Below are 12,957 nucleotides of genomic sequence, written 5' to 3'. Positions count from 1 at the left end.
TTAGTAACATTTTTCGGTAAATAGTTTTATAAAACATTTTAATCCTCTCGGGACCTCCAAAAATTAATTTTGTTTTTTTTTTTTTTACTTTTTGGAAATCATCAATAAAAAAGTATATGATGACGCTTTTCTTAGCTAAATTGTTATAAAAAAAATTCGAAATTCTATCGGTCAGCGACAAGCGAAACAATTCCCAACACCGGACAGAGGAATTTCTGATAACCTATGTAATTTCACTCAGCAGAGTAGACTTAAAAGTTTTAACTGGATACTTTACTTAACTTAAGACCACTGTAGCCTTGAGACATCACTTAAGCAAAATAGGTTTTTCTGAGGCTATCATCTGTCGATACTGTGAAACGGACACTGAGAATTCAGAACACATTCTTTGTGAATATCCTGTACTCGGCAGAAAAAGGCTACACCACCTCGGTGGTATTGCCGTGCACTCATATAAATTATGGAACAATAAACCTCAGAACAATAAACGCTCAGATAAATAAATCAAAATTTAAGTAGGCCAAAAAAATGTTACTTGAGAATCCATAAACCTTTGGACATTGTACAAAAACACAAGTAAAAACTCTCTTCTTCTTCCTAGTTTTTGACAGGCACCATTGGTGTGAGTTTGACCGGCAGTCAGGTGTGTGATGGGGGCGCGGTTGCTACGCCCACTTATATTTCTTATAAATTTCCTAGGTATAATAATGATTTTTTTCCTTTCTTAGATTTTTTTGATACGATTTTCTATGAAATTTATCATTTTTATGCAACCATGTTACATAAAAGAGTGTTTTGGAATCTGGTGATCTCAGCTGAGAGCATTTTTTGACAACAAGCTGAGAGTGTTTTTACTTATGGATCTGTGCAATGCCTTTGGATGCCCATTTTGTAGGCAAATTGGCTGTAGCGCTATGCTGTAGCCACTGAAGTAGTTATCATACCTTTGGAATTTTAATCCTATTTATCATCAGCAAGTAGAGCTTTCTTATACCACTCTTTGAACTCTTCAAAAATACCTGCAAAATTCTCAGCTCTCAAGTTCGAAAGTAAAGTAAGCCTTTTTTCTACTACTCTTCTCTTCCTATAGCAGCTTGTGCGTATTGTTCTTCTTTCCTTTTTGGTTCTGCAATTAGACTTTCCATAGGCGTGACCCCTTAAGAAGGCGATTAAATTCACTGCGTTTTAAAGGGTGCAAGATAAGAGTGCAAGAATTAGCGGTAGTAAATAAATTATGTCGCTATTAAAATTCACTTAATGCAATGAACGATATTGATAATAATTGAAGAACTTCCATAAAATAAGTGATTAAAAATGGAATTCAAAGATAAAAGAAATTATCGAAAATAAAAAATTAAAATAATACAACATCGCAAAAAATTAAAAGATACTAAAATGCAACGAAAAAAATTTGAAAAAATTCTGCTGGGTGAAAAAATGAAAAAAAGCTGTTTATGATCACAAATATTTCCATATTACAGACTTTATATTCGTCATAAAAATTCGGTAGTTGCTATAGAAATATTAGTAAACAAATCTACGCCTAAATAAAAATTAAACTTATCAATTGTTGTTGCATGCACTTGAATAAGTTCAATTACTTGCACAAGTTTGTAGTTGGCTTTTACGGGGACTATATAAAAAATCATGCAAAACGCGACATAATCACGTGACTACTTCAGTAGCCCGTTTCTGTAGCTAGCACCTTGATCAAAGAGTTCCCGGAACAACTGGTAGGTGAACTAGGTGCTCTAAGTCAACCGATTCGAGTTCTACTTGTATTTTGTTTTTTGCTAGATTGCCAGATTTTTTATTAACATTCCTGCCAAACTTTCACCGTCTCTGCTTGACATTTGCAAAGGTTGCGCCGTCTAGAGTAAATCCACAGCTGCAGGTGTTTTTGATTTTTTTAAAATATATTTTAATTTGCAAGAACAAGAAGCTCTTTATAGCATAATAAATCTGCTTACCATGCCGCCGTTCGACGAAGCCTGCGTGCGTTTAGAACAACTCATACGGCTAACCTACTAGCTGAGGGCGGATTAACCTCCATTGAAGATTGAATAATTTTCACTCGACGTCGTGAAATATCAAAACTATGCTGCAAAACTAACTCAGCCCTTTCTAAAGAGGTTCAACAGCTGAAATCCAGAAAATGTCCATTGAAACACAAGTCTGGAATTAGCACAATACAGGAGCTAATAGACAAAATACAACTGGATATTACTCCATTGCCGGTTTCAGCTATAAAACAGCCACCTTGGTTGCTTTACACTAAATCATTCATTACGGATCTTACAAGGCACGCCAGCATGATACAAATGATTTAGAGTACTTACAGTTGTTTCTGGAAGCAATTCAGCCTTTCTTGGAAAGGCATTGAGAGTTTCTATATATATACAGACGGCTCAAAATCCAATGCCGGTGCAGCCTTTGCTGTTGTGGATTCAAACCGTACCATTCGAAGTGCAAGCGCATTTGACACGGAAGCGCAAGCAATTTTAGCAGACCTTCTTTTTGCCAAATCTACGGAAAAACGCCACATTATATGCACTGATAGCCTTTCTGCATTTGAAGGCATCAGAAACCTTACCAACACCAGTGAACCCATAGTGGGCATACAGTAAATGCTAATCGAGCTAGGGAAGAACGTGAAACTAATGTGGTTATGGCCATGTTGGCATAACTGGTAACTAACGTGCAGATGAAGTCGCGAAATTACCCGTGAAATCTCCTCTTCACACTTGTATGCTTTTCTTCAGTAGAAAAGTATCAAAAGTCGTCTCCTGCTTCGCTACCAATAGAACAATGTCACATTGGCTCAACTACACTCATGCGTATAAAAATATTAACAACAACAACTGCTCGGCCGTAAAATTTCCTCCTTCGACCTCTGCTGTAATGAACAAATGCTTCGTTAGACTTCGCTTAGGACACTCTATCATCACACATGTACCTGTGCTAAGCAATGAGCCACAACCATCATGTCGATTTTGCTGCGCAGCCGCACTTACGATCCCTCATATCCTCGTAGAATGTCAGCCGTTTATGAATGGCATGAACGCTTCAGAAGAGATCGTGAGTGGCAGGCCGTCGACATCGAAAACTGATGAAAACATCAGTAAAGTGAAAGAAGAGTTGATCAATAACCGCTTAGGAGAGCTGGCAGAGGATCCGTTCAGAACATTAACATTGTAGTTAATGATATGGATTTGACTCGCGTTGCTGCAAAGTTGGCCCCAAAGGACCTGAATTTCATACAAAAAAGCGATGATATCGCATTGATTTAATCAAAGACATGATATCCAAGGCTGAATTCGGCCCAATATTCATCAAACGCATCATCAGTGAAGATGAGACGTAGATTTATGAGTACGACAGGTGAGTAAGTGGAGAGCTCCGCACGAACCAAGACCAAAAAACAAAACCACGTAATTTTCGGTTTTTATGGATTGCAACGGTATTGTACACCACGAATTTTTGCCAGAAGGTCAGACACTTAATAAGGACTATTATTTTATCATTATAATCCGTTTACCTAAAGCAATTCACCAAAATAAAAAGGATTTGTGGGAAACCAACTCGTTTACTTAGCACCATGACAATGCACGAATCGGACTACTGATACGAAACAGACTACTGATACGATTATATACATTATTAGTGACATTGTTGAGTGAATGAGTAATTAGCGCATATTATCAACTGATAAATTACATATGCTATTAATACTACTACAATAATTCTTTTAATCGGCTTGTTTAATTAGAATTTAAAGTCCCAAATTATTAAAAACTGATAAGTGATACAAAGCAACTTAAATTTATTGCCTAATTTGCAATGAAAAAAAAGTTATGGAATAATGTGAAAATAAAAATTCCCCAAAAGCCTCCTCCGCTCCGGCTGACACATCTAACACATCTGAACTCAGCATATTTATTTAAAAGTATATATAATACTAAGAGCCTAAGAGTCCTCGGAGGATGATGCCCTCTTGTAAACTAAGGCTGACAGTGAAGGAATGCGTAAGATGGGGCAAAGCTTAATCACTATTGGAAAGGTATGCCACGCTGATCTGTATTGAATAAACTACCTACAGATATAGCACATTCATTCGTACATATGAACCTACATCTCCATGGAAGAGTTCGCTAGAGGCATGCATACAATCACAGAGCCCCAAATGATATCAAAAAAATTTGGTAGATGTCAATGCTCGAGTGGTTAGGAAAAAATTATTTAGTCAAGACGATACCATTGTTACCGATATAGGCGGCCAAGTGGCATTGAAAGAGAAAAAATCCAAAGAAGATCGAACATCGATAGCATCGGCAACATTATTAATAGTCGACCTTTTGTTCAGCTTCTGTTGAAAATCTCAATATCCTCATACAGTCAATAAGATGCATGTTAGGGTGTCCCTTAAATTTCAAGTTCAATAACTTGTTACGCATACCTTCTTAAAAGTTTCGTAATAACCCTCTATTGTCTAGAAAAAAATATTAGCTAGATTTATAAACTATAACCCGTGCCGTCTTGCAATTTAAACATGACCATACAAGTTGCATATACTTGTAGGTATACTGAGCTGTGACTACATACTTTCATGTGTCATTTCATACGTGATTTTTGAGATTATTAGTGCTCCATTGTTTAGTGTGTAAACATGTCGGTGGAATTACGGAGTGACAAACAAAATATTTTCCTTATCGGATTGTCTCGCTATCAAATAAATGGTGCAAAGTCACCATCTAATCGACAAGTTCTGTCAGTCCCATTTTAAAATATTCGTCAAGTTAAACTGCCTGTTAAGGGGGCAAGTCGATGTAGAAGCCTCAAAATCGGTCACTTTTTAAACATATTTTTAGAGGTGATAAAATAATTATATTATTTTGAAGCTTTAACACTTTATTTAACCTTTCGAGAGTACAAAAAAAAATTGTTTTCATTTTTTCCAAAATGGCGCCTCAGGACCATTTCTTGTCGGCAGCCTACGGCTCGAGGTCCCAAACTTCGCTATTTATTACTCTTAATCTATCGAAAAAATTAAATTGATTTTTTTTATAACATATTAACCGAAAGGATGGACCTATAAAATTAGAAAACAAGTATAAAATTAATTATAAAATAAGCCTTTGAAAAAAAGCCAAAATTTAGGGCTATTTTATTGACATTTTTAAAGTTATTTATCAACGCGAAATATCTGAAATTGTAGGTTTATCCTTCCGATAGTAATGTACAGAAAGGCCTCATCAAACTGCAAACAAATCGGTCGATAACTTTTTGAGTTACAGCACGAGCAGTTTTTAAAAATACAGTTTCGGGATAAATGAGTTTAAAGTTTGAGGGACAGGAGCGCGCGGAGCGCTCTCTACATAGTTAATGGGCTATAGAAGCTATAATATTAGGAGTTTCCGCATGAAAATTTCACAGTACATTCTTATACTTTCGAAATATCGAAAATAAAAAGAATCGATTTTTTGAAAATTTTACATGGACTTCCCCCCTTAAAGAAAGTGCAAGTCTTGTGATTAGGGAGCGCATTATATATTGGGAAAAAGCAAGAATTCTAATAAGAGCTTTTACTAACTTTGTAAAGAAACTTGTTGATTTATATCATATTTGGAAAGAGTTACAAAAAAACTGTGAGAAAACTCAAGTCACATTCAAGAGCCGTGAGAACCATTTCAAAATTGATCTCGATAATTTGTTTGAAATTGCACATGCTGATGGTTTTTGAGAGAATGAAAATAGAGGAAGATAAATTAGCTTGAATGAAACAGAGAAAGCGAGCCTGCTCGGGATGCTTAGGTGGTGTAGACAAAAAATTGGCGGAAAAAGAAGAAAGATCTAGGCGACGACGACTGAAAGAAGAGGAAAGGATTGTAAGACAAAGAGAATCACTGCTGGCTGTTGCATCTACTTCCACCACAAATAACTTAGAAGGTGTAGAAGATTCAGCCGAAGAACAAATATTGAATTCTGAGCTTAGTTTGCCGGACGTTCCCTGTCATAAGCAAAGTTCAAAAAGAGATAGAAAAAATCTCATAGCACATAAACTAGTTGCAGCTTTAGATCGACGTCAGTGAGGGGTACGGGTGGTCTAGAGCTCGAAAATACTCTAATTTTCAGGAATTTTTTTTTACAATGAAAAAAGGAAAAGCGACTCTCCCGAAAAGTTGCACCTGGACGGTGTTGTCCCTTTTGGCTCTTCTATTTATCTGAAACAAAAAACCCAAAAAAATTATTAATCAGTATGACTGTAGCTATGGGACTAGAACAAAAAAAATATATTGACAAAATGGTGCGGTTAAAATTTTCTGAAACATTGAAAAAACAAAAAGTCGATTTTTTGAAATTTCTAGGCCACCGAGTCCCCTTAAGCATTAGAGACTCCGTTTACATTTTAAATGCGATGGTTTCCCTATTAACAAATCGTCGATTCATCGACTCCGTACTGAAACTAGAAAATCAAGTCACAGTCCATTGGAATGGAAAACTATTACCCGAGTTGGATCTACGAAGTTCAAAAGGAGAACGTTTGCCAGTTATTGCTTTGTTTGACGATAGAGAACAATTTCTTGCAGTGCCAAACCTAGAGAGGTCTTCTGGAATATATCAAGCTCAAGCCGTCTCAACAGTTCTCTTTGATTGGAACATTCATCTTTTGTTGATTTTTTTTCTTTTTTATACATAACTTATTTTTCGGACAAAACACGGGAGCGGAGAAGAGCAAACCATTTCGATTAAGACTGCAGATCTACGACAGTTTTCCCAAGGGCGATGTATCTTCTTGGGAAAATAGTTCCGCTTTTCTGAAAGATAAAAGAAGAATAAGTCATGGGAGATGTGAATGATACTGCTGAAAGGGTTGCAAGATTTTAACGGTCTTATCGCGGCTGAAGAAGAACAAAAACGTTTCTTGCTGCGCTGTGTCCTGGAACATAGAAAATTGTATCCGGACTGTAAAAAACTACGCTAGAAAAAAGTTACCCTTACTGATTGTTATTGTAGTTACCCTTACTGATTATATCAAATGTCAGCAGAGCAAACGAATATAAAAGTGGTTGTGCGCGTTCGGCCTTACAACCGAAGGGAGCTGGAACAGAAATAGCGACAAATCGTCAAGGTACTGAATAATAACACGCTGCTCTTTAATCCCGATGAAGAAGATGATGAATTCTTTTTCCAAGGAACAAAACAGAACTATCGCGATATTACAAAACGAGTGAACAAGAAGATTAATATGGACTTTGATCGAGTATTCGACCCAGAAGCAAAAAATCACGAAATTTTTGAGGAATGCACTTCACCTTTAGTTGTTTCAGTTCTGAACGGGGACATTTGTTCCGTGTTTGTTTATGGTGCTACTGGAGCAGGGAAAACCTTTACTATGCTCGGCAATGAAAATTGCCCGGAACTAACGTTTCTAACTATGCGTGAATTATTTGAAAAAATACAAGCTCAAAGTTCTACCCATAAATTTGATGTGGGTGTAAGTTATTTAGAAGTGTACAATGAATTGGTAATGAACCTTTTGACAAAAACGGGACCATTAAAACTTCGAGAGGACTCGAATGGAGTGGTATATAGCGCTGGTGATCTGTAATAGCTGCTGGCACAAGGAAACTCCAATCGCACTCAACATCCAACGGATGCAAATGCAGAGAGCTCACGTTCACATGCCATATCTCAAGTTCACATTCGTATGACAGACCGCAAAACAGGAGCGAAGCGAACAGTTAAATTATCAGCCCAATCCTAAATAAAATTTCCGAACGAGTTTTTCCCCTTTCCGTAATCCTACTATCCTAAATGAAAATGCTTTTGCGGAATATCCCGCTTTCCGCTTTCTTCCTATCCTAAACATCTTCGAAAATTTCGAACACGAAAAGTAGGTATTTTGAACATGAAATAATTGCGGAAACTTTTCACATTCCGTTAGAAATTTTTCATCTGTATTTTGAAAGGGAATTTGCAGCAAAAAGGTGAGTATTTTAATAAATTGAGAGAAAAATACAGAATTTGTTTGTTTAAAGACGAAATCAACAAATAAAACGCAAATGGGAATGCTGGTAAATATGATGGAAGGTAATCCTGCTATTGCGTCGGGATTTTTTAAGGGGAGTAAGGAGGAGGCCGCCAGATTTTGGGAAAAGGTGAATGTGGAGCTGAATGCGGCAGGTCCCCTAATTAAAACAATTGTCGAATGGAAAAAGGTAACTTGAAGATTTATAAGTTCTTAGTGGCAATGATTCGTTAGTTGCCAATGTTTCAAATAGTTAATCAGTGTATGCATGCAAAATTGGGAGAATATTTTGTAAATGCTTCCACTATACAAATGCGTACATTGTTTAATTGTTGAAACCTTTATTTAGGTATGGGCAGACCAGAAGAAATATGTTCGCCAAAAAGTAGCGAATAATATATTATAAAAATGCAAAAAGGTACTGGGGGCGGCCCAAATATGGAGAAGGTACTTTCCCCCCTTGAAGAAGCAATTTTCAAATTGATTGGCATTAAGCAGTCAGTAGAGGGGCTGGCGATTAAGAAGTTGGGAATTCAGAAGAACTTGGATATGTCCTGTGAAGAAAACTGCCCAGAAGTGGAGTCATTAAATCTGACCCAAACTGGCGCATTGGATGGATCTATGGACATCAGCGGAGTAAGTCCTATAAGTCCACCAGTTGTCTCTGTAGATTCGTTGGCGTTTACGAATGAAGACCCCTCTGCAGATAAAAGCGAAGTAGCATCATCAAGTAAAAAAGCATATTCTAGCCAAAAGGCTTCGAAAAAAGAAAGTTCCTTATATGCACTAGAAGAGGAAATAAAAATACAAACAAATACGGTTACAAACCAGGACGAGCAACGTGAAAACTTAAAAAAAATATACCAGAGGTTAATATTAATTTTACAAAAATTTATAAGTAATTAAACATTTTCCTTCATGCAGGCTAGATAAATTATATGAGCTAAAGAAGACGCATTTGAAGGCAATCGCGACTATTAAAAAGGAGAAACTGTGGGAAATCAAAATTGCTAACGCTATCAAAAGAGAAAAGCTGGAAGAAAATAAAAGGCATAACTACGTAATGGAACAAATGAGAGGGAAAGAGATTGAACACAAATTAGAAAAAAATAAAAGACTGCTTGGAATACAAGAACTGGAAACATGCAAACGCCAAAACAATTAATTAATTTCATAATGAGACTTATAAGCTAAGATTTTATGTAACTGAATTACCTGTGTTTTGTTTTTTATTTAACTGATTTTTTATTAGAACATAAGCATTTTACTTATAACTAAACTTACGAAAATTAAATGATCGAGCGTAGAAATAGCAAACATTTCTGTTCTTACATTTTAGTTATTGGGGGAATCACGGATATTATTTCTTATTGATCTCGCAACCCCCATATTTTGTGTGGTATGTTGGAATGTACGTCGTGAATTTCAGGAAGGTTTAACTCCGCTTCGGCATCGGGTGTATCGAGTATATTCGCTCTGAAATGAATGCAGATGTTACGCAAGCAACAAGTAACATTTACAATTTGTGATGCTTTCTCTGGAGCGTAGTGTAGTTCTCGTCCACCAAGAATGCACCTCCATCGGTTCCTTAAAACACCATTAGTTCTTTCAATTATGTTGCGACATTTTGAATGCATTTCGTTGAACTTAATTTCTGCTTGGTTCGGCGTCCGATAAGGAGTAAAAAGCCATGGTTCTAACGGATATCCAGCATCACCTTAATAAATAATTGGAAATAGATTTTCTCGGTTAAGATACATTTATAATTATGTGAGTACATAAATTTATAAAATAAAATTTAATAAATAAACAATTTCTACAAATGTAAAATTTTACCTAACAACCAGAAAGTTCTTTGGTGGTTTGAAAATTGTATCTCAAAATGTGAACGTAATTCGCTAACGTTCCAAATTAGCGAATCATGACTAGCACCCGGATGAGAAGCGTCGACGTAGCGTATTTTTAATTCATGGTCACATACCTATTATTATAAAGAATCATTAAATGTACTTCAGAAAGGATTTAATAACTTACCAGCATAACATTTAAGCTGTAATAACCCTTTCTGTTGTAAAGGGTGTTTTTTTTAGAGGTTAGGTTTTCAAGATGAAATAAAACGTATATAATTTAATGTTATGGCCAAGAATTTAGCTTTATTATAAAGATAAGGGTTTGCCATTATGTTTTAAAAATGATTTCGGGCAAGTGGCCGCCGCGGCTGGCTCTAATAAATTCCAGACGAGAGGCCCAATTTTCGACCACTTTTTGCAGCAATTGGGGCCGTATGTCAGCAATAACGCGCCGAGTATTCTCTTCCAAGACATCAATCGTCTCGGGCTTATCTGCGTAGACGAGCGACTTCACATAGCCCCACAAGAAATAGTCCAGCGGTGTTATATCGCACGACCTTGGAGGCCATGCCACAGGTCCACGGCGCGAGATAATGCACTCACCAAAAGTTTCCTTCAATAAATCGATTGTTGCGTTGGCTGTATGGCATGTAGCGCCGTCTTGTTGGAACCAAAGGTCGTCCACATCAACATCGTCCAATTCAGGCACGAAAAAGTCATTAATCCTGGCTCTATAGCGCTCTCCATTGACTGTAACATTATGGCCGGCTTCATTTTTAAAGAAATATGGACCAATGATTCCCTCTGCCTATAGAGCACACCAAACAGTGATTTTTTGAGGATGTAACGGCGTCTCAGTAATGGCTTGTGGATTATGTTCACTCCAAATGCGACAATTTTGCTTATTGACATAACCATTCAACCAAAAGTGAGCTTCATCGCTGAACAAAATTTTCTTGTGAAAATCGGGATCGGTGGCCATCTCGTTTTGGGCCCATTCACCGAACGTGCGACGCGCTTGATGGTCGTTCGGCTTCAATTCTTGCACGAGTTGGATTTTGTAAGCCCGCAAACCAAGATCCTTCCGCAAAATCTTCCATAAAGTGGATGGGCACATCTCCAATTGCTGTGCGCGATGGCGGATGGACTCATTCGGGTCTTCTTCGATACTCTGCTCCACAGCAGCAATAGCGTCTTCGGTGCGCACTGTACGACGTCTCTGAGGATGCGTATTATCCACTAGAGCAAACGTGGTGCGAAACCGATCCATGGTTAATCGAATTAGTGACTCTGATGGACGATTATGTCGACCGAATACTGGACGCAGCGCGCGATGCGTCGCGCGAACCGAACCATTATTTTCGTAATAAATTTGCACGATTTGCAAACGTTGTTCAGGTGTAAGTCTATTCATTATGAAATGGCAAACCAAGCTGAGCATAAATCAAGTGACAGCTGTCAAAAAGACCATCTACGAAAAAAGTAGTGCCAACTTGAAAACCTAACCTCTAAAAAAAACAGCCTTTAGTATAGGTGACTATTTTCGGATGGCGCAATTATCTTAACGTGCGTTCCATCAACGCAACCGTCAATGTAAAAAGCAGTCGCAATTTTACTTTTTTCTTCGGCTGTCACTGGAAACTGTATCCTCCTTGGACATAGATATTGTTCAAATATAAAGAGGACGTCCGCAAGTGCTTTGCAGAAACTGGACTGCGCTAGCCCCACGTCGTGGTCTTTTCCCACACCCGTCTGGTAACCGCCTTCTGCAAAGAATCGCAAACATGCGCTTAATTTTACTACTGGAGTAACAGCAAACTGCTTCCTAGCTGGTTGTGTATGAGTCGTCACCACTTTTAACAAGTACTCAAACGCTGGTTTATTCAACCTGAAATACTTCTGAAATCTGTTTAAACAATTAAAAAAAGTTGAATATTTAGTTATTTTAACACACTTTTCTTCACTCGTTTACTTACAAAGATTGAGGCATCTCCAAGGGGTTCATTAAGTCCCGGAGCTTCCTCCTCGCCACTCGTGGCCCGTTTAATTGCTCCCTTTCCTCTTCATTTATTTCACTCACTAACATATTTAATGCTAAGCTATTCATTTTTCACTTTCCTATTTAAATGCAATTTATATTTCGCAAAAATAAACAATATTCACATTTTAAACGCATTTCAAAATTGACAACAATAAGCAAAACAGCTGATTTCGAAAAACACAAGGGAGAAAAAATCCTACTCGCCAAAAATCCCTTTCCCTAAGGGTTTAAAATTGGAGGAATTTTTCTTAGGGGAATTAAAAATGCGGAAAGGAGAAATTCCGCGAGAATATGTAGTATTGGGCTGATTGTTACCTGCTTTTGACGGGAACAATCAATTTAATGGGCGTAGATAATTAGATGAGAAACACGCACGCGGACTTAAGAGGAAGCTCCATATTTTCACCTTCAATCATTAGTTAGTGGTCTGCCACGATTCCTCTCACAACGTTATATATTAAGCTCTTATTGTCATTGCCGATCCTGCCTCCTCTTTTTTGTTCTTGAAAGTTTTTTATTTTTTTATAAAAGCATAAGTCTTTGTCAAACAAAATCCATATAAGTAAATCCAAGTTTCAAACTTTGTACAAAAAGAAAAAAATTGGAAAAGTTCCTCAAACTTTGCATCACAATCCCTAGCTTGGTTCTAACAAATGCACGATTTTTTTTAATAAAAAATTTACGGACACAATTCCAAATTAGCACTGTCCCTTAAAATGACTTAGTGGTCATTTACCACTGTCACTTATCCTGCTTTCGGATGATGACCTAAAACCAGGCAAAGAGCTGGAAGAACTAAATTAAGTAAATTGCTAAGATTGGTGTGCATCGACATTACTGGGGCGATGAGCACCTACTCCACGAATGCCCTCATTACATTTATAGAAATACCCTATCATGATAAAGAAGGAGGCTACCTTAGGAGCACTGGGCTTAACAATATTCCTGACCGAAAAACCTTAAGTTTCATTTTCGCAATAAAAGATAACCATTTTATATCGGGCACTCTGGGAGTCAGTAACCCATAATGAGTATAG

The 12,957-nt window shown here is 37.2% G+C and overlaps 1 protein-coding gene across 1 annotated transcript in view; it reads right to left on the bottom strand.

Moving 5' to 3' along the window:
- The window catches only part of LOC128867174 (transmembrane protease serine 9-like), a 33,772-nt gene that overhangs the window by 2,893 nt on the left and 17,922 nt on the right, over window positions 1–12,957 (bottom strand). The gene's annotated exons all lie outside the window — the stretch shown is intronic.

This window comes from Anastrepha ludens, chromosome 6 (genome assembly GCF_028408465.1).
Source record: "Anastrepha ludens isolate Willacy chromosome 6, idAnaLude1.1, whole genome shotgun sequence".
Taxonomy (NCBI): Eukaryota; Metazoa; Arthropoda; class Insecta; order Diptera; family Tephritidae; genus Anastrepha; species Anastrepha ludens.
Note: the sequence above shows the minus strand (reverse complement) of the source record. Positions and strands in the feature narration are given on the sequence as shown.